General features: G+C 40.8%; 1 protein-coding gene across 3 annotated transcripts in view; it reads left to right on the plus strand.

The window, feature by feature from the left end:
* disp1 (dispatched homolog 1 (Drosophila)) overlaps positions 1-27,128 on the plus strand; it is a 79,113-nt gene that overhangs the window by 11,413 nt on the left and 40,572 nt on the right. For all 3 annotated transcript variants that reach the window (XM_029496956.1, XM_029496958.1, XM_029496959.1), the window contains one exon: positions 13,721-13,798. The gene's annotated coding sequence lies outside the window, so the exon portion shown is untranslated. The remainder of the gene's footprint in view (positions 1-13,720; positions 13,799-27,128) is intronic.

Genomic DNA, 27,128 nt, shown 5'->3' on the forward strand with positions numbered 1-27,128 from the left:
CCTTATGTCAGCCACCCAGAAGTGTTAAAATGCGAACTTATTTCCTCCTTTTTGGACACACTCCTTCTGCACTCTTAAATGTTTGGATGATATTTCTCCCTTACTGTGTGGTCATGGGACAGAAAGATTATGTATTGTGGTGCTGAGTTGTTGAGATTTCAATTTCCTTGATATATGTCTTGTATTAAAAAGCCACATTGAAGGTGCACATGCACTGATTTATTTTTTTTAATAATTCCAGAAACATGCAGCACACATGTGGAACAGCTGGCAGTTGTGCAGGTCGTGCACTATCAGTGCATGTGGGAGGTGGGTCTCATGACCAATCAAATAGAGACTATTACTTCCTTTAATTGCATCATGCATCTGCTCTTTGGTGGTCTGGCAACTCATCCTGAATGTATCCTTCAAATCAAAATTACAATGTGGTAGCAGTTAGTCTAAGAAGACACATCATAATTCTGTAATGTTTTGCTCTGTTACTGGGATGCCTGCTACCAACTGCTGGTTAGTATTGAGTAATAATAGGTACTGAAGTTGGCAAAGAAACCCGGGGATGATTAATGATTTGGCAGCCAGACTATGATGTCTATATATGTCCCCCATTATTTTCCACCCTCAAATAATCACTGCCTTTCACACCATATTTATATACTGTAAATTCTATTTAAAGAGAAAGTGTGAAATACTCACGTGTGAGATTCAGAAATATCCCAAAAATGTCTTTCTATAAACACATGGGGCTTGGTAAAGTTGAAAAAATGACAGCGGTTGGGCTGGACAGGTCCGAATTCCCCTTCACCTCAGATAGCACCATACAGCTTGATCATTACTGACATGCCCCTGACTGTGCCAGTCCGCCCCCTCGGCACAGCCCATGGCAAATCACCAAAATATTAACCCGATGCTATGGAGGGGAAGGGAGGAGTTGAGTGTATGTGACTAATATCATGCGTTACCGCCCATGTTGGCTGAAGAGAAATGTTTTTGAAAATTGGGAATTAAAAAGATCAGATGGAGTGGCGCTATGACTCATGTTTTTGAGAGAAGGTCCTGACTTTCTCTGAAATTTCTGTCATTAGTTAGTCTCCTCACTGAATGTCGGCAGTATTGTACCTACTGCTTTAGTTTAAGTTGTGGAATGTAGAGACCCTTGATACCTGAGAATATGCCCTTACACGTACAGTAGGGGGGTAAACTGGGCCTTCATGACCACAGATGGAGAAATGGCTTCTCCTAACCCCTACAGAACAAACGTTTTTATCCTCCTCAGCATTCTTCCATCACTGGGACATTCAACAAGTGGTTTGCCATCAGCCCAGTTTGCTTAAGAGAGCCGTTGTTGTCTTGATGGTTGTTCCATGGGGCCACTTCCACTGGAAGGTTACTGGAATTCATGACACTTAATCAAGACAAGCTCACCTCATGCTTCCTAAGCTACTTCTCCCGGAATAATCATTTTCAGGGAAAGATTTTACCATTTGGCATGGTAGGCAATTTCCTGGTGTCCCCTGTTTAAAGAGGCCCTGAACAGCTACAAATTTACAAGTATGTTGAGATATAAAGCAGATAAAATGATGTCAGTGTTCCAATGCTTTTCAATAACTTAAACATGCATACAGGTATGATACATTATAACATGAATATGCCTCTATGGAAACCACAGACATGATTTTCACCCTGTCAGATGATTGGATCACTTACCTTTTGCATCAAATGCTGATAGAGACCAGTTCCAGTACCAGCAAAAGCCAGGTGTTAGGGAGACTCAGGAAGCTCAGGAAGTGGCTTTAGAGATCTATTATCTATATGGCCCCAGATCACTAGAACTTCCTTTGTTCATTTTCTGACCCCATCTCCTAGTTGTGTGTAGGGCTGCATGAATCATCATAGTGTCATCATAAATATAACTGTGAACCGCCGTTGATTATTTCCTAGGGAAGCAAATTGTATGTGTGTTGCAGGTGTGTTTAGTAGTGCACATATCACAGAGCATGAAGATTTAATGAGGCCACAGTGCGATTACATCTTTAGAGCAGGCTGTACTCCCAAGACTTCTACCACAACCACCACCACCGCCATCATCATCATCTATCATCCTCACAATGAAGCTGTTTTAGAAGTAGGGAATACCACAGCTACCTCTGACACGTGTATCTATTTCTCTCTGTCTTTCTCCTCTTCCTCTGGTGGATTCTTTTGAAAGGCGTCCAGGAGTCTGAGGCCTTAATTCAATAAGAGATAAATTGGAAAAATGTGCAAATGTGAAGCATATTTTGGGTTTTGTCGGCCAGAGAAACATTTTAAGAGTGCATTTTCCTCTCCCTTTTGCAACTTAACTGCCCTCTTGCCTCCTTCATTTTCTGTGTGTGCTGTAAATCCTCCCAGAGTTCCATCTGCTCTCTCACCGCACAACAGTTAAGAGTCTGTTCATTAGACTGACACAAACCAGAGAGGGAAGGTGCTCCCAGGGAGGGGCACAGGGTGGGAGGGAGAAAGAACAATCTTGGTCTGGACCCAAGCCCCTGACCCTGGAGGGCCTGCTGTTTCGGTCACAATGCCGAGGTGGATGGATGGATACAGATTGCGTGATGGAGCAGAGCAGGGTCAGAGTCCAAACCATTTCTTTTGTTTCACCTGCTGAAGACCTTTTGTAGCTGGAACCCAATCATAATTTTGACTAAAAGGCTGAAGGTAGAGCGGCCGCCAAGCAGAATGATTTTACATTCCCCCCTCCTTCTCTGTCTCTTTCCCCTTCTTCTCCTCATTGTCCTTATGCCACTCTTGTAGAGGAGTCTTTTCTTTTTTTTTGGTGAATTGGATAGCGGCAGACATTTTTTTTTATTATTCATTGTGTGAATAATGATTTAATTTTGCTTTTTTTTTACCAGTTTGTGTCTACTAGGCTTTGCTTTTTTTAGCCTGCTACTGATAAAACCTTATTTTTCTTTCTCAGCCTCCTGCTATGTGATTTAAATTGATAAAAACCACGCTCCCTCTGCTGTGTGCCAGTTTGATAAAGTTATACAGACGCACCTGCATGCAAACAATTAGACATGGTGCGTATATGGACACACACACACACACACGTAAAGAGTCTTGAATGTACATGCATGTCAACACAAATGGACTGCAGAAACATTTGGCTTGCATTGTCTTGGCAGTGTATTTTGGAGCAGTGGGGTGGGGCAAATTGAATAGGAGCTCAGGAGGAGAACAGTACTTCAAAGCTCTCTGTTTTTAGTGGTGCTTCTCTAATGCGTATTTCGTTTTGGGTTCCTGGTGGACGCAGCAGCTCTATGAGCAGAGCAGACTTTTGAGTGGTTGACTGTGACCCTGGCCGGGCTCAGGCTAGCGGCTGTGGGGAGCTGAGGGCTCTGGCAGAGCTGCCCGCTGGCATCAGTGTGCGAGTATATTTACTGATGTCACTCACTGGGATGTTGGCGACTCCTCAATCTCCATTATATGGTCTCTGTGGCCAGCACTGTATGATTGTTTTGGGTAGCACGGAACTGCTTTTAACACAGGCCTGATCTCCAAGCACAACTGAAGGGCACCTTTTTACTGCAGTTTCCACTCTGAATGATTTTCTTTCCATCTCTTATTTCAAACACACAGAATTGAACTTCTGCTATAACAACAAAAGATGGTGTCTGATGATGCAGTGAAGTGGCCTGTAATCGTTGAGTTCTTCACCACAGTTGCTGTCATAACAGTCAGCTTTTCCCAGTTAGTATATCTCCAGCATCAATTGTTCAGGAGGTGAATAATCCAGATGTCTTCCTCTCTGCAAAACAAACAGACCAGGGATTTATAAGCAGCGAAAACACTGAATCAAGCAACTTTTGTTAAAGCTTACTGTTTTGCTGAAGCTCTCTGGTGAGGATATGATCTGCTGGCAGCTACTGCTTGGTTAACATGTTCCCTCTAATAACTTCTTATCCAGGTGTTCAACAAGCTTTTCGCTGGGAGATGAATGATTTTATTGCCCTGGGGATTAAAACCAGTAGAAACACTGACTAATGCAATTTACTAATGCTGTCTGGTGTTATGCAGGACCTCAGGGAAGGACTGGGAGTTTACCTCCTGCTAACTTTTGCTTAGCTTGTTTCTCCTAGAAATTCAGATGCAGGCATCTGATTCCTAACATCTTTCCATTTCCATAGTTGAAATGGACCAAGATCTTAAAAAGAAGAAAAACAAACAACCATAAGGATGTTTCTTAAAACTGGAGGAAAAGTCTTCTCTTAGGAAACAACACAACAGCACTAACACTGCTGATTAAAATCACATCCCCTACGTTTGGAAATTGCTGGGAAAAATTGGGAGAGCATAGAACTAGTCATTTTTAGCTATTCAAACATGGAAAAGTTAGAAAGGAGGTAATTTTAACTGACATTCAATTATTTTTATGCAAACAAACGTCCAAAAACCAACTCTGTTTACCTTCATAGAACACAAAAACGGGTATTTACAGGGAAAAGCCACAACCAGTGAATTTTTGCCTTCTATGCTCAGAAAATGGCTTCAATAATGACACAGCTGTCAAAAAGCTGTTCAAGTTTGTAGCTTGGTTCTGTAGACAATTTGATTAATTGACTAATAGCTTCTATTTTAAAGTATTGTCTGCATTGTCATCGTCAGCTGAGGATCATAGGTGTTACAGTATTTACTGTCACCAACCATGACAAACTGATAAGTATGGGCTCAAATCAGGGTGAACAAGGGTGTGGGCTTGTAAAGTTACTATCACACATTATTCTTTAATTCTTTGCATTTTTCCATCTGTGGCAACGATTTGTAATTGTCAAAATGTGCTGAATGTGAGCAGCGAGGTTGCGGAAAGATGCTGAAAAAAGATTTTAAATGTGAGTTTAATTATATATTTGGTGAAACTGTGTCAATGCAAACTGGTAGAAAGCATTAATTTGTAATGGCACAGTCTCTTTTTCTTTCACAGTGTCCTTGTGTGACCTCACTACTGATAAATATATTAAAAGCTCAAATACCAGTCTGCCCTAATTTGAGCCCATAGGCCGACAATTATGTTGTGGGAATGAGACTATAATAGTGACAGTTGCTACAACTTACCTAAACAATATATTATCTGAGAGACGTTACTAGTCCTTCTTGTTAAGTATCACAGATGACATCATCAAGATGTAGAATGTAGAAAGTGACCTCTTCTGCTTAGATGTGAAGCTGGTGTTTGGGCTGATGTCAGACATAGTAGATGTACGTCATCAATATTTTCATTCCCATTGTCTTTGCAGAAATTAAAGTATATGGCTGTAAGTGTTGCTGAGCTATTTCAGAACTTCACTTTCCAGAGTTTACTTGGCAAACACTGCGTCAATTACTGTATTTTCTCTAAGTTTTAGTTTTCTCATGGTGATTGCTCTGCTCATGCCAAGTCCTTAGTTGTCCAATTTGTTCCAAAACTGCTTTTACTGGAAACATAAAATGTGTGTAATTTCCTGTTTCATACAAAAAGATGCATCAGATAAATAGCGTTTGCATGAGAAACATTGGTTTGTAATGAACTGGGTGTAGATCTTATTCACTATTTTGGTTTGCCAGTTGGGTTTAGGTGGTATCGAACATGTAGAAATGTCAGAAACAATACATTTTGGCAGGTGCTTAATGTATCTTATGAATGAGATTTGTATTATTGCACATGATTAATTTCAAGTGAAATAAACTGATATGTCTCTGCGTCATAAAGCCGTTGGACCAGTCACCTCTGTTTCCTTTTTCTCGTTAGACACCTAGACCTATTAGGACATGCGGCTTGAAGCCAGATAGCTCCCCCTCTTAGAACATCAGAGCCCATACATGTACAAATGAATACTCTCTTGGCAAGGATCACCAAGTTTTACGTCACCCAGTAGAACTCTACCCTTGATCATCCCCCGCTGCCAGTGCAGACGCAAGCCCTCTCACAGCATGTCCTCAGCTGTCAAGGCCAAGTCAAGAGCATTTCACTACGCAGTGTTTTAATATAGATGGGTTATGTTTCTTTGAGTATGAATGAATACGCAGTTGTGTAGATGTCTTTGTGTTTTTCCGCTTGCAGTTTTTGTAACGCATTTTTCCTGTCATTAGATTCTTTTTGTTTGAGATGAAGGATGGACATTTGATGATGTCAGACTGGTCCAAGTGCACACTGCATAGCATACTATATTTGTCTGAGCGCGTTTGGGCTGTGGATGTAGTATGCTATGCAGTTTGTAGTTGGAGTACACTTGAAATGCCTGAAAGCTCTGAAAACAAGTGGCCCAAATTGGTCTACATGAGTTTCCTTCAATAGCGGGTATTTAGTTTAGACTATATGTTATCTCAGGAAATGTATGAAATTTAAGATGTATCAAGTTATATGTTACAGGAGTCCAGAAGTAGTAGTGTTTTATTGTTGCTGCATGATATTTGAGGAAAAAGTCCACTAAGAGATTGTATGTCGAAATCCTGGTTGCTTGTACTGGGTCTGGTCTCTGTTAGCTGTCAACAACACCATGGAAGCTTTGACCTGAGCTGTGCCATCCCTTCTGTTACTGCAAGTACAGCAAGTTTATCGACCTCTGGAGACCACAAGCTTCAATCAGGCTCTCTGCTTTCATTGCTGGACTTAATGATTTGTGGAGTCTCTGTCCCTGGGGTCACTCACCTTCTCATTCAGTGACTAACAGTAGTTCAGGTTAATGTCGTAATTTCCCCAGAATGTCAAGGATAGGTGGATCTTTCAGTGACATGCTACCAGTCTAATTTACAATGTAAAGATGGCCTTCTCATCTTTGCTGTCACTTTTTGGAGACACTGTCAAGTGAGGGGGCATAATTGATTGGTGGGTGCACATTTTGATCTTGGAACGAAAGCACACAAGCACAAACTATGCAGTTTCCACATCAACTATATGAAAACATTGGCTTCACTCCTATGTACACATCTGTGTCTTATTTTGGTGTATAGTCTTCCCAAAATACTAAAACATAATGGACATCCAATTAGTTGATCTTTCCTTAATAGCTACATAACAGGAAGTTATTTTTTCCAAATTCTCGTGAATCTTTCAAATAATGGCTTCCTTTTGCAAACCTGCCGTTAGGCTACCTTCTCCCCCGATTCACATCCATCACACCCTTCTTTATTCCATCCTCTTTTATTAGAGAAACAGAATTGGCTTTGTTTTAGCAATAATCACTTGGGCCTAAATTGCATTTCCAAAGCATGGCAGTCACAACAACTTCCCCTTTGGGGTTTGTTCTAAGTGGCACTTAAGCCCGCTACTGTAGCTAATCACAAGGATTTATAGAGTGCATCACCAAGAGGCCGGGCGACCAAGGAATGTTTGCAGGCACCCTGCTGCAGGTGTTACTAACCTCTTTTCTTTCGTCCTGTCTTTCTTTTCCCTGGTCCATTATAGCTGCTGATGGAAGGCAGCTGGAAGACCTCGCTTGTTCTCCACTTGCTGAATTAAAAGGGGTCTCTGTTGGTGGAACATAATGCTGGAAAGCACCCTCCTCCTCCTGTCGCCAGTCACTGCCCAGTCCGGAAAATCCTTCACATAAAGCTTTCATAATTACATTGATCTTGTGGGGGGGACATTTTACGACCTGCTGACGCATTCAATCACATTTCAGCATGGCCCTTGTTAAGGGCTGCTGTGTTTTGCATATTCCAAGTTCATGTTCTGTTAGCAGAGCTCGTGTTTCTGGTAATTGGGACTTTTCACATGGCCTTGAAGGAGAGGGGTAAAGGATAGAGCATGGAGGAAAAGGAAGGAGGAAGAGGCAAAGAAGAGGGGGAGGGAGCAGTGTGGATGGACGAGGGGGGGGTTGACAGGCAAGACTGTCAGGAACTCCAGAGGCATATACTATGAGATCCAGATGTTGCAACCACCGACATTTGTCCAACCCCGCCATTCTCATGTCTACTGTATTTAACCATAACCATGGATTACTTTGCATCCTCGTGGATAGCACTTGTGTTCTCACTATTGTCCATGGCCCCTGTGTGTTTTGTTTTACAGGCTAAATACAGGAAGTGCTTATTAGGTCCTGCCCTGTCCGTCCACTCCCTCCTCCCTATCATACTGTTTGGTCTTATTTGACTGAATGCAACAGCAGGCTGGAGCTAATGAGCTTGCTGTGATCTAAGAGCTAATGTCATCTATAGGCATTCACCTCAGCTTGCACCAAATCCCAAACACTTTGCCTGGATTCAGGAGGGAGTGGAAGAAGAAAACCCCTACCTTGGAGGTTTAACGAGACCTTACATGCACAAGTTAAAATAGGTTATTTCATTGGTTTGGCCAGTATTTCCAGCATTTGTGACACAACAGCCTGAATCTTGGAAGAACAACACGCTAGATGGATGATGGGGTTCCATGAAAACAAGGACTAAGACAGACGTATTGTTCTTAGTCTCTAACATTGCTCATCTTCCCCTCTCTCTCGCCGCTCCTAATCCCTCCTCCTCCTCCTCCTCTTCCACAAGTAACCTTTGGCAAGAAAGGTCAGCCTTGTGTTCCAGCAGGATGACCTTTGGTAATGAGAAGGCAGGTTAGCGGGTGACCTGGAAGCGCTTTGTCCACCTCTCCTGGGAACACAAACAGTGTCGGTAGTAAGTTACACAGGAACAGCTGCAAGGCTGTCGTCTTGTGTGCGCCGGCCTGCAATGATGCACATTTGTCATTTCACTGGAAAAATCAGAAACGTCAACAAAAGATGAACCTCCTTGACTGACTACACTGCAGGGGGCACTAGACTCTAAGTGGAATTTGAGGAGGCACTACTTAAAAAAAAAAAAAAGATTTTAGGTAAGGTGATTAAGGGTTAACTTGCAAATAGTTGCATGTTAATAATTAATTTATTGAGAATATCAGATGACACATCTTTGTTTCAAAGGTTAGTATCTTGTTGATTTATCACAGAGGCTGAGCTTGAACCCAGTTTCCTGAGAGTCAGCTCTTTTGTGATTTCTGGAACACTACTTCTATGAACCTGTATTTCTCTTTATCTCGGTAAGATGTTTAAATAGCAATAGAGAGTGAGTCATCCACCCACATATAAGAATGGGGTGACAGAATGTGTCCTCGCTCGCAGATGTGGGCATTCATCTGTTTTGTTTTGTTTTTTTTTTTCACTTTTAGTATGATTCAAGATTGAGGATTGTTTATTTGTCACGTGGTGCACCCACAGTGAAATATATTTACGTACAAGCAACCCTGTGCAAACTGTGCATCGTTTTGTAAGTGTAGCCCAGTCAGACAGCTTGTATAGTTTTTAATCAGCTTAATGCTGACGGCTGATTTCACTTTTAAGTTCATTCATCCCTTTCAATCCCAACTCCTTCATCCTGGGGTCTTTTACTTTATTCACCATATGTTACCATAGCCTGTTTTGGTCTTGCTGTTGCCTTTTCACTCTTTCTCTGTCTCTATGCCACTGTTTTAATCACTGGAGATATCCCATGTTGATATCCCTATGTTATTTGATACAGGCTTAATTCTTTTTTTTTTTTTTTTTGGTGTGTGTTTTGAATCAACTTGCTCCTGTGTGCTTTACATATCTGGCATGAAATCGAACAGCTGAAAAAAGACACAAGTGGAGAGGGGAGCCGGTTACATGCTTTTTGGCCAGCATCCATAAAGGGCTAAGATTGCTAATCTGCTGGCACAGCCTGTTCCGTGTTTCTTTTCCTTGACTTTGGCATACTGTAGAAACATGGGCATCCTTCAGCACTCTTTAAACCACACATAACACTTTACTAATATGTAAATTTATGAGACATCATTGACACGCCAGTGGAAAATATCAGCAAAGGGACGAAAATGAGTGTGGATGCCAAAATACCACAATAACTGTTGGAATTAATCCCTTACTGAACAAGCAAAGTTTTCTCAAGGCTGCTTGGGTTTGAGTTGATCCCATTGCAGAGAGCATGCTCTGGCTTTTCACGCTTTTCATTTTCTACTTGAAAGTGGCACAGTTATGAGGCTGCTTTGATCCCTTTGACATTGGAAGAGACTTTCGTTTGTACAGAATGAGACAGTAAGCTTTTCAGATTCCTATAGACAGGCAGCGTCTCTTCAAAGTGCGGCTCTGAATGATCTTTGAAACTAATGAAAGAAGAAGGATTACAGTGTGCTCAGATGTAGTTGGTGTCATCCTGCAGAACAAATCAGGTGAATTTATCGTCCTGTACGGTAAAGATTGGGTGCCACTCATTTAGACAAAATAAATATGTGATGCGTGAAGGGCTTTCATCCTTGTTGAGTCTAATGATGTCACTGGAAAATATAGTTTTTTTGACCAATTGAATGTATTTTTGTGAAAACTTTTCATGTCATTGCATGTTTGCCTGTGGTTATGAATAGCTGAATGAATGAACAGTGAGCCTGGCTGTGTATGTGAGTATGCATCTGGGTAGCCCTCTCCAAGACCCTCGCTAACCTGGAGCCAGAGGCACAGGAATAAAGCAGACTTCAGTGATGTCTGTCTGGAGATGGCTCTCAGTCAGAGGAAATGAGTCTATGTTACACAGGCATTGCTCAAATTCCTCCCCTTGTGTCATCGCTGCTAAAGCAAATAGCGGCTTAGGGGAGAGGACTCTGCCACTGAATCAACAGATTGTTTGTGTCTTTACAAGCTCAAAGGGAACATTTTCAGAATTGTGGAAAGGTAGGAATTTAGGGAGTAGTTCCTTTCAGCCTCCTTTTCCATCTTCTTGTGAAAGCTTAATATCCCTGTCTTCAGTTTTTAGGTTTTGAAGAGAGTTTGGCTTTGGAAGGCAGATTTGTGGACTTGAATCCGACTTGAATTTGAGTGAGTCTTTTTGAAAGGAGAGTATTGGATGAAATGATGTATGCATGCTTGTTCTGAGCCCATCACTGACCTCGAGTAGACAGGAATGGTCTGCGAAACAGTTGTGAACCAGTTAATGGGGTCAACTTGGACTGAAAAAGCAACACTGAAAACAGATAGTAAAGAGAAGAGTACAGAACATCACCACTACGTTACCTTAATCCTTGTGTTCCTTTGCCTTATCCTTATCTTCAAAGATTGATGGGCACCATTTCATCACATGTACTCTCAACACATACGTTTCCTTTTTCTTTAGCAACCATTCAGACTTTTAAATCAAAGCCACATAACAACTCTCCTGGAAGAAACAACGTCTAGTGAGCAGCACTTCACTAGCCAAAAGTCCTCCATATTGCTTTCTTGACCCTCAGTGTTTGTGTCAGTGATGTAAAAGCTGATTTATTTCAATGTCGAAAAATAACAACATTCTTTTACCTTACCTGTAATACGAACCAAATGGGGACACAGTAAAAACGTAGTATACTTGAGACATAAAATCATTTCTGAGGAAAAAATAAAAGAATGACAACATGTTTTTAATCAAAAAGTAATTTCAGTACAAGCTTGTATTACATGCTTACTTAGATGCCATGACATAAAAAATATGAGGATTTAAGCTGCTTCTTCCCATCATGTCGCTTATATGTAAGTGCTTGTATTTTTTTTTAATTTTAGATAAATGAAGTTAGGTTGTGATGTCTTTGAGACAGGACGTCTTGAGAGGAACTTTGACCTATTGTGCTGGGTTAAAAAACTCCCCCTGACCTGAGGTTGTTGCTCTAAATTGGCTAAAACTCCTTCCTCCTCCTCATCTGTCCATACTTAAACTCCCTCTGTGTCTACCACTCTCTTCATCTTCTCCCTATCGATGCACACCTTAGTAACTGCTGATGTGGACCATATGTGGAGCTTGAATAGCCTCCTGTTCTGCAGAGCCATTAGACTTACTCAGGGACATGTCACAGCCTTGTTATCAGACTACCTGTTCTTTCCTGGACTGGCGTCATGGGCAGTGAGTATAGTCTCCCAGTCTTTTCACCTGCCCTTAAACCTTCTTATCTCCCTCTCTCATCACCTGTCAAATCGTCACCAGGCTATTTCCTGGCTCAGAATGAGGCAGAGGTGGTACCATACTGCTCATGTTCACATGCGTGCATGTGCACTCTGCTTTTAAAGGGCTCCAGCACACACAGCAGCGTATAAGAAGTTCATGACATTTTAAAGAATGAGATAAATTACTAAAGACAAATAATAATAATAATAATAATAATAATAATACAAATAAAAAATCAAGACATATAAAGAATAAAAATAACTCTGAGAACAAAACCTTTGCTGCTTTGTGTCAGATTTACCAATTCACTTGTTTATTTAAGATATGTTCAAGCTGATATTTGGCTGAATGAGAATATCTTCCATTACTTTTAATTTTCCTATTGTTTTTTTGCTTCATTCAAACTTTACTTACTCCTGTTCAACAGAGGCAGTACTGTATGTAGTCATAATAGGTATTATATTTTTGAGAAAGATTGATAAAAAAGGTGCCTGTAACCCTGTCTATATTCAATACCTCGAAGGAAAGGATATTACCAGTCAGAAATTTCAACACAATTTCCTGTTCATTTGAATAAGGATGGATGGATACAAAGAATATTCAAAGGCATGAAATGTACACAAATTCATGTACCTGCCCTTCTGTGGACTGCAACTCCACCCTTCTTTCAGCTTGGTGGACAGACTCTGTCAGTGTCTGTGACAGCTGCCTCCATGTCTACCATTGTCTTAGTAAGAAAACAATGATCCAGGTTCTGATGGCAGAGCTGGGATTTTATGGCACGTCACACATGCAAATTTCGGATCATCCAGCATTTCTTTTGTATGGGAACCATCATTAGGTTATTGTCGTTTCCATACTTTGAAACTCACTTGGCATTGTTGCCTCCAACGGAGATAACGAGGTTTATTGAGCAGACAGCAATGGGTGAAATCACAGTGAGATACGTGAGTCTACACTGGGGTCGAGTATTTCTGAGAAGCCCTGTAATCAGGGTGCAACCCATTCTTGGAGAACACAAGGGCAACTATAGAACAAGATCTTATTTATAAAAACCGGACTAACTGTTTTCTTTATCCATTTTTGTAAGCTGGGAGCCGTTATATTTTGACAATTTAAATCGTTTCTATCAAGTTTTGGTCACTCAGACAGGATTTTGTGCCACCAAAGAGCGTGCCGCAGTGGAAGCAAATGATGGTAGAGGGGTAGCAGCAGTGGGATAATGATGATCGTGGGACGATTCTGGGCTCAGCACTGTGGAACAGCTTTCTAGCCTGAGCTCCAGATGAGATTGTGGTCTCTCCCACTTACCTTTGTCGCCAACTGATTTCCACTGAGGCTCCCTTGGGACATGTTGGAGAACAGGAGCCTGGCCAGCATCCTGTAGCTGCAGTGTCAGAGGTCAGCGGAGGAGAGTGCTCCTCAGCCAGTGTTTCCACACACTGTTTTTGAGTTGGGAGGGTTGATGTGAGGGGTGCAGAGTTCTCCCATGCCAACTGCTGCTATTGTAAATTCAAAGCCAATGCTTAGCTCTGTAATTTGACTTAGCGTGGTGTGCAAATCTATCAGCTTCTCTTACATTTCTTTTATTTTATGGCACAGTTAATATTCTCAGTAAACGCTCTCACTTGTACACAGCTGAATTCCAGACTCAGTAGCCTGGAAGCTTTTTAAACTTCTTTTTTCCCAAGTGTTTTCTTGCACAGATGCAACCATATAAATATTGCCATGTTTGAGTTTTGATTGTGATTTTAATTGATTTTAAGAGTTGAAATATGAGTGTTGTCTTTGTGTCTTTTCACAGAGTTAACTGTTTCAGAGTGGACCTCAAGAGTCTGAACGCATGAATAGATGCAGAGCATGGTCCATTGTCATCCGAAAGGTAATACACTCTCCACCATTCAAATGTGTTGTCACTGAGCGAAGCCGAATGCCCTGTAGTATCTTCTTCACTTTGGAGTAAACCGATCCACATATTTTGCATCCCTTCGTACCCAGTGTTGCCGCTTGCTTTGAATGGACATTTCTGCAATAATTGTGTGAAGTCCTTTATTTCTGTGAACAGAACTTTCCTTGAACAACAGTGCTGTAGTTTATCACCAAATGAATTAATAGATGATAGGGAGAGCAAAAACTCACAAGACTTTGGTAAATTATGTTAGTATTATACATAACCCTTTGCCCAAATCATCTAACTACCTGCAGCAGTGACACAGTGAGTGTTAGCACATATAGAGGCTGAACTAACATGGGGAACAGAGAAAACTATGCCTGTATGTTAGCATACAGATCATGTTTGAACAGTAGTGACTGAACACTCATTATGTTACAAGGTATTGTATTAGACCTGTTTCCATGGCTTTTGTGATGTCTTGGACAGTTTTCTACACAACCCAACCTTGGAAGGCCCTAACACAAGGCAAGTGATTGGGTGAAGTGTCTTATTCACTGATTTTCTACATCTTATCTGTTTCTGGGTGGCGTGGGGTGCTGAAGCCAATCCCAATCAATGCTCTGGGCGAGGGCCTGCTGCACCTTGGACAGGTTGCCAGGCTATTGCAGGGCCAACACATAGAAAGAGACAAAAATGAACTACTCACACTCTTTGGACTGTGGGAGGAAACTGGTGTAACCGGAGTAGATGCATGCGGGCATGGGGAAAACATGCAAACTCCACACAGAAAAAGCTCCGGGCCCCGGAATCGCACCCTTCTTGCTGTGAGGCAACAGCACTAACCATTATTTTGCTGTGCTCCCCTGGGTAAACTCTCTGTTACAGATTAACTTAAGATAATTAGGTGATGCTTTCTTCACTTTATTCCACTAATATATCTAATAGGAATGATGCTCTTTTAACACATCTCCAATAAAAAGCATGAAACTGATGACAGAGTTTTTTGCTATAGTTTTGTAGTACAGTGTGATTGAATATGTAAATCTTCATTAACATAAACACGCTACAGTTGCAGTTAGAGTCCAATTCATGTTTGGCATTGATTAATTATGATGTTAAATCTAGATTGAGACAGGAACATTTAAAACAACACGAGAAAACAGACACAACAATTGATAATACAATTTGGGCCTTACAATAAGCCAAAAGTGTGTCATTCATTGTGCCTCTGTTGATGAAGAAATCATTTCCAATTCTGGCATAACTTACATTGCACCATCTATGCTATTCTTTAAGGTGGTGTTGGGCAGGTGTTGATGTTAATGTCTCATTCTGAGGACACTGATAATTCTGAAGCTCTAGTGTTCAGCCCCCAGCTGATACCAAGAAAAAGCCCAAACTGTCTTGATTTTATTGGGGGGGAAAAAAGATGTGACCAATGCAAACCTCCCAGGCTCCCAGGGCTACTATGGCCTAAAATGAGAATGGAAAAGTCACTATTCTTAACCCAGGTCTGTCAATAACAAACAGTCTAACAGAGAAAAATACAAAGGGGTTCAAATCAAGCACCTATTGCTGGTCCTCTTCCTTTCACTCTGTGTCCCTTCTCGACGAGTCCAGACAAGTGGGAAGGATGTTTGCTCTTCACCTCGCTACAACTGGGTCAGCAAGCAAGGTAAAGGCGTTTACTTATGGCTCATAGCTCACTGTGTCCCCCTGCTCTCACAGAGCTCTTTAGGTGGATTCTTATTGCGGGAAGAAGTTGCTTGTTTTGGGAAAATATGCATCTCTTAACCACTTTATAATAATGATGGGCTTCCATTGTTTTAATGAAATTCTGCCCATTGTAAAGAATTAATCAATGGAGATGTTCCTCTCAAAACACTCACAGAGCGATTTGTGGCTACAGCAGTGTGTGATGGTGAATGACGATTCACAAATTATTCCCACCAAGAAAAATATTATCAACAGTTCTGGAGGAGCTGCGTCCTGTTAGTGTGTCCAACATATGACCTCATGTTGAGTCTTATATATCGAAACTCAGGCACCAGAGCAGCCTTACACGCATAGGTAATCACCCCCCAAACATACTTGTCCCACTACACACACACATTATTTCTCTCTGACAGTCACTCAGTCTGTGTTTCTGGTTCGTTCTGCCCTGACCTGCTGAAAGGCTTTCAGGGGTCACGTCAGTCAGCCAACAACTCTCTCTGCTCACAGCTTCAGCAGGTTCAAGTTGGATGGCAGCCTATCTTTCCTCCTCATTCTTTTTCCATTGGGCGCCTTGTCAAAGTGAACATGTGCGTGCACTTATGCATAAAACGGGTGCTGTTTAGTCTGTAGCTTATGAACAGGTTGGTTTAATATGTGCGTGCCTGGCGTGCCTGGCTTTGTTTACTGTTGTGTGATCATTTTGTGTGTCATCATGGGCGAATTTGCAGAACAGCCCGAACAAAGCAGGTGTGGGTGCTTTGTATCACGGACAGGCCAATTTCTCCTGAGTGCAGCTGCTCTGACTCTGCCTGTAATAGATTTCATAACCTGTGAAAAACTTTGTAGAGAAAGTGAACACTGTTCTCGTAGCAGAGGGGAACCTTATCAGGCCATGAAATTAAAATATGCAAGTAATAACTTTCATTTCATGTTTTTGTTATATGTAAAATTTTAAGAAATTTCCCTGTGCATTATCAATTTTCTTGATTTTCCTCTATATGTGTCCTCCCATTTGAGTGTCATCATTTCCTGCAGCAAATTGTGGTCATAATTATGTCTACCACAATTACAGTGAACGAGGCAGTCAAGGTTACACAAGGGAAGTAATCTAAGGTAGTTGGAAAAGGAGCTGAAAATTTATGTAATCAAACAATTATACTGTCATTGGTGGTTGTACATTAACCGACTCAGTGTAAAATGTCACAAACGTATATATTCGTGTTAGTGTTGGCCTCAAAGATCCAGTTTTCCTGTGGCTATGATGTAACCTGGATGCTTTTTGGACTGTACTCGAGTTGTCCAGCTGTTGAATGTAACTGTTAGTGTATCATCTGTGCTGCTTGTGCGTGATTTAGGGTTAACTGTGACCGATAATATGGCAACCTCGTATAAAAATACACAAATCCAACTTCCTGCCATTATGATGTTCTGCCCTGGTTAACCAATGTATAATGTTTCTTAACAATCATCATAGCTGAACTAAACCAGACATATCTGACACTTTTTATTGCTAGATCAAATTCTCAGGAATTGTTTTTGTGGTGTGACTGCAGATAACGAATATTTCATGCTGGTTTCTGATTGGCCCTGTGACAGACTGGCGACTTGTCCAGAGTGTATATCTATGAAGGCCTGACTTCTTGAAACAGACCCACACACGATTCACTTCAGTGTTTTAGTTGTGATTGGTAAGACCCAATTAAGAGGTGAAGAGGCTGCATCATTACTGTTTCTGCCATCCAGACTGCAATGCAATGCCAGAGTTTTCCAACTAAAAAGGATTCAGCTGCATTTTCCAAAGTCTCTGATTTAATGGTTTGAATATTCAGGAGTAGTCTGCGCAGCAGGCATGCACTTAGCAGAGGTGATGTATTTAAAGCAAAAATATTTTAGTTTGGATGTGGTTTGGGGCTTAGTATTTTGTACTCGTCATATATAGTACATCACCAGCTATGCTTTAACTGAATACAGATGAATGTCACTCAACACTAAATTGACCATTTAAGTAATTCTACCACTACTGAGTGTTACTATTATGCAGGTGACTTACTACCTGTAAGATCAGTGCAGTTTTCCTTTCTGAGGAGATGTTATGTTATCTTATGTTAGTATGCTGGTTCTAAATTCAAGCATGGCTGCCCTCCTCTACTGTAACATGCAGCATATAATATCACAGTAAAGAAAATCCACTTTGAGCATCAATGCATCTCCAGTCAATTCTTACATGGTTTCATCTAATCACTGCTGAGTATATAAAACACATTCCAAGTGGCTGATTGGCAAAAAAAAAAAAAAAAAAATATATATATATATATAAAATAAAAACAAAAACAACTGAGGGTTGTTTTTGTTTTTTTTTTTTTTTTTTTGAAGAAAAAAGCTGTTTTCGTGATTTATCCTCATGTTTTTGACTCAAGTGTGCCGGTAAGCAGCGACTGATCCACCCTTGCCGCTCTCCTCTAGCAGCTGTGTTGACTGTCTCGTGCTTGGGAACTCTTGATTACTAGGTTGACTGTACATTTGGGCTGAGCCTGGCAGCAAACTGGTTGTCCCTCCCTCTTCAACACACACACACTTGAAACACACAAAAAAACATCCTTCTTTTCTTTGATCATAGAGAGTCGTAACCCACTGCTGTCCCGTCATCCAAAGCCTCAGGTTATCCAGCCTTCTTTATAAGGTTCAGGGATGTTTATCGATGCAACAATATGTCTATGTGGGGATGTCTCTGCCAGCCGTTTCATATCCAAAAACCTAATGCTGGCAGAGTCACTTTTTCTTTTTTCTTTTTTTTCTTTTTTTTTTGGCTTTATTAGAAAATTCAGCTGTGAGGACTTGGGCTGAAGACTTGGGTCTTCATTAAAGTTTACGATTTGTTGATTTTAATAATCTGTTGTGTTTCTTGATGTGATTCTTAGAGGCATAAGTAAAACACCACTCCTCTATATAACAAGACACAGGTGTGGTGAAATGACATCAGTGTATATGCTCAGTTGGAGGCAGCTCTGCAGCCAGAATATTATTTAGCTTGAAATATATCCACATTGATTCATCATTAATCTGGCTTGGTGTAATGAAACTACATCTTAGTATCAAGGGAAAATAAATGTGATGAAAAACTGCTAATGTTCAAATATTTTGGAACCATTCATTGGAGTCTTGGTTGGATATCAATGACAGATACTTTTCAAAATCGCTGTCTCAATTTTCCAAATATTTGTAAAAATGTTGAAATGGATTGTAAGCACATTATTTCCATCAGGGTTGGATGGATTTTTTTGGCCAGTGGTGAGGCTATCATTCACTTGAGCTCCCCTGTTTATGTGGTTTCGGATTTCTCCCTCGTTCAGAGCTGAGGCTTCAAATGTGACATATTGATTCACCTCTAAAACTACAATTTGCGTGCAATCAGCAGTTGCAGGTCTTTATGATGAACATATTTGGGTATTACATTTTAAAACAAATATTAGGAGACATCATCTATCTGGCTTGACTCTCATGAGCTTATTAGAGGAAAGACATTTAGCATGTTCTGTGAATGGAGGCGTAGTGAAGAAAAGAATCATCAGGGCTCATTCTGCTATTGGATGTTATGCTTACAGCAGATGTGGTCATGACTGATTGCAGTACAATGTAAATTACACAAAAACTGCAGTTTCTTTAATGCTCATTTGTCAGTGCTAAGGGTTTGGGTCAGGTACAGGAGACTCAACTCAAAATCTCCTCATTGAGCAAATCCAGGGCTGAAGTGATGACTCTAGATTGCCTGCTTTTGTGTGCGTGTGTAAGTCTTTTATGTGTCATCCATTGGTTTGTGAACTGCCGAAACTTCCAGTTTGTATTTTGAGCATTGTTGTTGTTTTTGTTTGTTTTTTTTAAACCAGAAAAACCATATTTCAAGAAGAAGTTGGATCTAAGGAGGGTTGAGGGCTGGGTCTGACCTACTCTGTTCTCTATACTTGATTTTTGGTGAAGTTTCTATTTTGTGTCAATCACACGGTACCCATGCCTTAAATCCGTCTCCTGCCTTATGGTTTGTTTTCCTCTGAATTGGATCACCATTAAAAAAAATGTATGTCATGTACTAAAGAAGACTTGAAACAAGACACTGAGACATCAAATCATCAGGAAAGCATTTATTTAGCTAATAAATTAAGAGACTTAGGACCATGTTCTCATAAAATTCAATACAATCTGACCTCTTTTTTACAACCAGTTGAGTCACCGTCGGATGGTCAATAGATAGAATATGGGTTTAAGGCGCTTCAGCATTGGCTGCACTTTTCAGCTTCAGAGTCAACTTCCATTGGCATATGAATTGTATGGCCAGACTGCTGTGCCTTGCCCAATGTCAACAGGGATTGGCTGTAGTCTCCCTAGATGTGTATGTTGTAACAAATGAAAATTAGTAAATTGTTGCCCCAATAGGAGGCAAATAGAGAAGAACATTTTTGGGCCGTGGTGTGATTTGGGCTACCTGCAGTGTTTTTTCTTCTGTTTGCTGATCTTTTGATCTGCTGAACTATGTTACCGTCAAACTAAGAGCTTCAGATAGAGGCTGATAAAGGTACACATCTGTCATATGACTGAAATACAATAATGCTGTCTTGTGTGATGTGATGTAGTGCCGTCTCTCATACATCATCAGCATGCCGTTTTGCTGATCTCATGTTTAATTCACCCCACAGTCTGAGAAATGTTTGCTCGCCTAATTTCTGTTCAACTCCAAGTGACTCCCAGGCAGGAAAACACTTTAACAATGAGGAACGAGAGAGGAAATGATGAACGAAGGAAAGGCACGGATGCGGGTTTTCAGATCAATGCTAATCTGATCTGTTTATTGTTGTAGGCGCTTAAAGAAAGAGCGTCTTTGATCACTCCTTCGGAAGCTTGACCTGTACACTTGTGTTTGACGCCTGGCTGACCCTCTGCACATGCACGTCTGAGTGTGTACATGAAAGATTATTTTTTCAGTAACAGATCTTCAAACACTTGCCTTCTTTTCCTCTGTGACTGAAATGTCCTTTTTTCCTTGCTGTGTTTTTGATAGAGAACTTTCTTTGTTCTTTTTGCCATGGGGGGGTGGTGGGGTGGGGGGGGTGGAAGTCCAGTTGAGGTCTAGAGGTTTGACCAAAAGGCACAGACCAGTGAAAACTCAGATCTTCCCTGCTCCAGGATTCCAGCTGATAATACCAGCAGCAAGTCTTTTTCTTTTTTTCTTCATTTTATAAAGAACTGTAACTACACAAATATTGTTGCTTTGACACAGACAATTTATATTGGCTTCTCCTAGAAAGCTCTGTTTTGTTCTGCCTTGGAAAAATGACTATTGGGTTTCGAAAAGTCAGTAAGTGAAGAGATGAAGCCTGGAGGGACGTGTGTATTCATAACACCACTGCCTCCTTTCTTTCAGGCGGTATTGTCTGGTGTTGTGGATCCTCTTTCCTCTATTGTCTTGTGAGTTCTGCTGGTGGTCTGTCATGTAAACACCTCTCAGAAGGGAACTTTCTCCATTCTGCTTTTCAAAAGCGCCTTCTTTTTTTTTTTTCTCTCTCCTTCTGTGGTCACCATATTGACCGTCTGCCTGTCTCTGTGTCTGTACCCCATCCCCTCCATATCTATCACAAACCCACTCACAGAAACATCCCAGCTCCCAACCACTACTGGCAGTGGATTTGTCCCACTGCAGACCTAACAGTGTATTGGGGCTTTAGGTGCCAGTGGGGAAGGAAGGACCCTGCTGGCTTGTCAGCATCTCTGACCCCTCTGTTACAATGGGTCCCTCTCCCTCCCACTCATTTCCCTGCCAAGCTGGGAAGAGTAAATATTTATCAGCCCCCACAACAATGGGCGGCTCGGAGAAGAAAAAAACTTTGACCAGAGCTCATGCGAGGCCTGTAGGCAATCCTGGTGTCTGTTGGGACCTTAAGATGGGTTGTAGGAAGATTTAAATGGACCCCTGAGTTATTTTGAAGAAAGAAATACATTCCATAAGTTTTTTGTTTATGTTACCAAGCTTGTTTACACAGAAGATTATTCAAATTATCTCTAGGGGGAACTGAGGACTCCTGATTTTAATGACCAAAAATTATGTTTAGTATTTGAAGGGTTCGTCTTTGTAGCAACACATCTCATCAGTGTAGGACACTAAATGGTTTTGAAGGTATATTTTCAATAAGAAATTGGGCCAAAGAGTAAGGATTGAAGGAAGTGGAACAAATGCATTTAGTCTCTTATTGATGCAAGCGTTTTAGGAGAAACATGTATATCATTGTCCCAACCAGAGTGTTGTCTCCTTTTTTTTCCCATGCACCACTGTTTTTGTGGTGTTGAGTATATTTGCTTCATGCACCTGTCTATGTTTGCTGTGTACTCAATCAATGAAGCACTTGGTTTGCAGTTTGCCAGTAATGTATCTGATAATAATACAAGTTCATATTATATTTTGGTGTTGTGGGACATAATCAGTTTCTTCTAAAATCCATGTCAGTGTTTGCATCTCTTCTCTCTCACAGTCTGAGCAGCATGCTGCCATGAATGTGCTTCTTCAGCTGTGCACAAACCTTACCGTATTCACAAGCTCTCCTTAAACATGGAAGAAAATGGTTGGTCAAAAAATAAACATAAATAAACATTTTAATTTATTTGGACATGGTTTGGTAGATGGCAGAAGAGTAAATGAACAGTGAAACTATGCGGTCTGTAGCGAAAATACATAAATACATACATAAAAATATAAATATGTATAGTTCCCAAGTTAGGATAGTGGAAGATCGGGGTTGGATTCCGTGATGGGGTACCCAGCCACAAGGTGCCTACCTGTGTTATGCTTGTGCCGGTCCCAGGCCTGGATGAAATGGAAGGTTTTCTAGTGTTGTCTAGTGTTATGTATTAGTGAGAAAATACTGACACAGGATTATATGATTTGTGGTCTGTATATTCAAGCTCTATCCAGCCCTTGCACGTTCTGGCTTGCTCAATGGCAATGATGAGATTGGTGGTCCACTACTTTGGACCAGGCTGAAATAAAACAACAACTTTTGATTTGCCCATAACAATTTGTGCAATTTGGTCCCCCAATGACTCATCCTAATTACTTTGTAAAGACCCAAACCTTTCATTTAGCACCATCATGAGGTTCATTTTATTTTTATTTATTTATTTTTTTTGTCTCCACAACTGTTGGATTGATTACCATTAATTTTGTCACAGAGATTGTTGGTGTCCAGAGGATCAATCCAAATGCCTTCAGAGAACCCCTGACTATTTCATTTCCCACATTGAGACCCATTTAGTTTCCATCTCTCGCCCTTGCTCTTGTCCAGTGAGATTAGTGTCTATTAAATCTCCGTACAGTACATCACAATTAACAGCCTCATGTTGAGTAGGGGGCCTGGCTGTAGCTGTGTGGAAACAGCGCTGAACAGGGTCTTTGTTCTTTGTGTCACGCCAGTACATTAATGGCCTAAAGGTATGACAAATGTTGTAGATGAAGCCTAGATCTTTGCACTGTACTTGTATACTGGAGTAAGGAGGTACATTTTAAGCTAAACAGAAAAATGTGTGATAAAAGGAATGAGGCAAAAATAATCAAATCTTTTTTATTTATTTATTTTTTTTAATCAAGGTATACTGTGTAGCATTTCAAAATTGCAAGAAAAATTCAGACAGGGCTATGTTTGATTTTTTTTCTTTACTGTTTCATATAAAGACCATAGAGCGTAGTCTATGTAGGAGACAGAAGTGGTCATTCAGTTGAAAAAAGAAGACAAAAACTTGAATTTTAAATAGAAAGCAATTCATACTGTATATGTCCTTCAAAAATGTGTAGGGATATTACGTATTTAAATAGGTGTGGGGAGATGAAATAGAAATAGAAAATCATGTCATATGCAATGGAGGAAACACCTGCTTAAAGGACTAACATGGTGTATATGACAAGCAGGCGCGTCCACACATGGTGAGTATGAGGGATAATTAGGTAGTTGCACATTCCTCATGGTCATGTGTATAAATGTTGGACAAACTCAGTTGCCAAATATTTTGACTGTTGTGGTTAAAGAAGACATTGCTTAACTTTCTGATGTTTCATTGGCAACAAAGTCTATTAGGAAAGTGGTGTGAGAGGTTTTTACAACTCTACATTCCTACATGATTTAAAAAAGCACAGTAAAATATCAATGTAATTCATATGCAAGAAGTTACATCTGGCAGCCTGGCGGCATATCGGTTAGCTCTGTTGCCCCAGAACGAGAAGATCACGGGTTCAGTTCCCAGGCCTGGGGCCTTTCTGTGTGGAGTTACCATGTTCTCCCTGCTATTGTGTGGGTTTCCTCCAGGTACTCCAGTTTCTGCCCACCGTCCAAAGACATGCATGTTTAGATTAATTGGTGACAGTAAATTGTCCGAGTGTGAATGGTTGTTTGTCTCTGTCTGACTGGTGACCTGTCCAGGGTGGCCCCGCCCTCACCCAATGTGAGCTGGGATTGGCTCCAGCAGCCCCATTACCCAGAAATGGATAAATGCCAGAAGACAAATGAATGAAGTTACATCTAGAATAGCAAACACAATTGAAATGAAACTGTCGTCACGCTGTGCTGCATAAACCTGGTTATTACATCAGAATTACTCACATGTGTTTTTTCAAAGTGGTGAAAGAAAACTGGCATGGAAAAGACACATTCAGTATTCTGATCAAAATGCAAAACGGAATCATCCATTCCTTTTGGCTGCTATCTATGAACCTTTCACTTTGGCGGAAACAAACACACGTGTCCTGATGTTCTTGGTTTATTCCAATACACAACAGACAATCAAATCAGTCGGTGGACGTCAGCCTGCTGGCATGGTCTTCCTCTCCACTGGCTTCTGAGCTTGTTCATTCCCTTTGCTCAGATATTTTTTGGCGGAGATCCGTAGTGACATAGTGATATGTCAGATATGGTGTGAAATGGCAGGGAGTGGAGGAGATGGGGACTGTGTCTGCCAGAAACATGCATGTTTATGAAACACTTGGCTTGAAAAACTCTGCAGTTTTAAGGGTCTGAGGCATGATCACAAGCAACGTCTTTTTGGTGGCAAACGTTTAATTTTGATTTAGCTATATTGGCTAGCCAAAGAGCTGGATGAACACCACTCTTAAGCACCAGAGATCGTTGGTCCACCTCTGGTCCTCTTACTGTTATACCTTTTGGGGGAGACCCAGTGACTTAAAGCATGATGTAATTCCATAAGCTTGTCACTTATAATTTCCCCCTTATTTTTATTGACCAAGATTAATTCCAGGCCAAGCCTGGGCCTCCGTCATTTTCAGGGTGTGGAGTTTTGTTCCCCCTGGTCTGCTTTTATAGTAATTTTACACTGTTTATAAATATTTATGGACGTATACAGACAGCTAATAAAGTCAACATTGGCTAAAGGAAACTGGTCAACTTTCCACTTGTTTTCATTTTTTGAGCATTACAGCTCCTCTCTGCTCCCCTGCTGCCTGCTGCCAAAAAGCTCTACCCACCATTTGAGTCATAATAATAACAACTTGTTTTCTCATGTAAGAAAGGAAAGGGGAAAAAAATTGCAAACAGACTCTCGGCCCAATACGAATGCGTCCACATGCCTGGCGGAGACAAACATACCCTCATGTGTCCACACTTAATGTCGGCTGTGCAAGTGGTGGCTTGGATGGACCAGACACACACACACACACACACACACGTATGCCCGCACATTGTCACACAACCTCACTCATGCACACACACACCTGTACACACACAGACACCTGTAGACCCTTTCTTTCCCTGTTGTTACTGTATCAGTTTTCTGTTTGATGTTGAATTTGTTTTTGGTTGTCAAGGCTCAGCGCCTCTGTAGGAGTCCAATGTTGTGTGAAGTAGATGAGTTGTCGGAAGGAGAAATGGTCACCATTATTGTTATAGTACAGTTTGCTTGTTCTCCAAGATGCCATCTTTGATGATCTCAAGGTGGATGTTAGGAAAGAGGGCCCATCCTGCACTGCCATTTTCTACTCACGCATTAACTGCACTCTATCCACTGTACCAGAACTAACTCTCTTTGTGGAAGTAGAAGTGCATATATGGGATTATTTCTGCGGTCCATTTGTCAAAGCACACATTTATCACTGAGCCCACTGGTGTAGGACCTGATACTTTCCCACCACATCTCCATTACGCTCTGCTGGTATTCACTTAGACACTCAACACCTGACCCGACACACACAATCTCACACTTCTTCACAAAAAATGCATGCACCCACACACATTTTTTGCACACTGTAACGGGTTGTTTCTGCACAATGCTGGAAAAAAAATAAAGGCAAAACACTCAAAGCATAGACAGTTCACAATCCTGCTGTGAAAGTTGATACTTAGTTTTATCATTTTCCTTCCTTCAGACTTACCCATGATTGAGTTTGGGCTATTCCTATTGTGATTATATTATATTATTACATTGCACTTTGTGACTTGAGTTGGGATGATAGTTTTCACATTTTATTTTCGACTAAAAAATTTGTGTTGAGTAATCTACCTAACAGTCCTGTACTTGTTTGTAGCTCTCCGTCTGGAGAATAGGATTTATAGGCTGGGATGCCTAGCAGCAGGATGTTTATGATGCTAACAATGCACAGTGCACTTTCGACCTTTCTCAAAAAAATTACAGCTCCTGTTATTTTTGTCATTGTGGTGGTCATATGGCGACTTTGACTAGATTTAAATGAATTGCTTAGCTGTTATTCAGTGTCTGCAGTGCAATATATTAATGTGGCTGGATTCCAGATTGTGCTTAAATAATCACAAACTGAACCTGTAAACTTGCATAGCGTGCTTCTGAAATGGAAGAGCTGGGCTCAAGCTGTCCTGGCAGCAGCAACTGCTCTGCTGAAGTGTCCTTGAGCAACTTTGTCCCTGCAGACCTGTAAACAAGACAAAGTCAAAGCCCAGCATGTGGGTGAGCCACATATGGTCAAATTGCAAAAATGAAGACATAGCTGATGTGGAAGTGCTATAAAACACGTCATTGTCTTGTTCATACATTCTGCCCAGTGTCAGCTGGTTTCAGCACATTATGTGTTTGCTTTGTTCTTACTGTCTGTGCACATGTAAAGTGTTAATATGTCCACATTCCAAGTAACACTCCTCATCTGCATATGTTTCTGTTTCTGATGGAGAGGTTGAAACACAGCCCAGCCAGACTACATGCTAACCATAGTCAAAGTCCTTTCCAACCTTCTGCTCTGTGGCTTCTGACTGTAAGATTCCGATTTTTATAATTGAGACGTTGACAAATCATAGGAGTTGAAGTCAAAGGGTGTGCTGTGATGCATCACTCAAAGAGAAAGGTTACACAGTGTGTTTTGTAATTTTAGGCAAAACTCATTTATACTGTATGAATGGCAATATCATTGAATTATTTTAACATTTTGAAATACTAGATTTTTGATTTTCATGAGCTATGAATTGTAAAAACGTCAAAATTAAATTCCCCAAATTATTTTACTTTACTAAATATTTAACTCTAGATGGAATAAATCTAAAATACATGAAAGTTACATTTTTGAAATTAGCTGACTTCTGATAGTAAAATTTGA

Source organism: Echeneis naucrates, chromosome 24 (assembly GCF_900963305.1).
Source record: "Echeneis naucrates chromosome 24, fEcheNa1.1, whole genome shotgun sequence".
NCBI lineage: Eukaryota > Metazoa > Chordata > Actinopteri > Carangiformes > Echeneidae > Echeneis > Echeneis naucrates.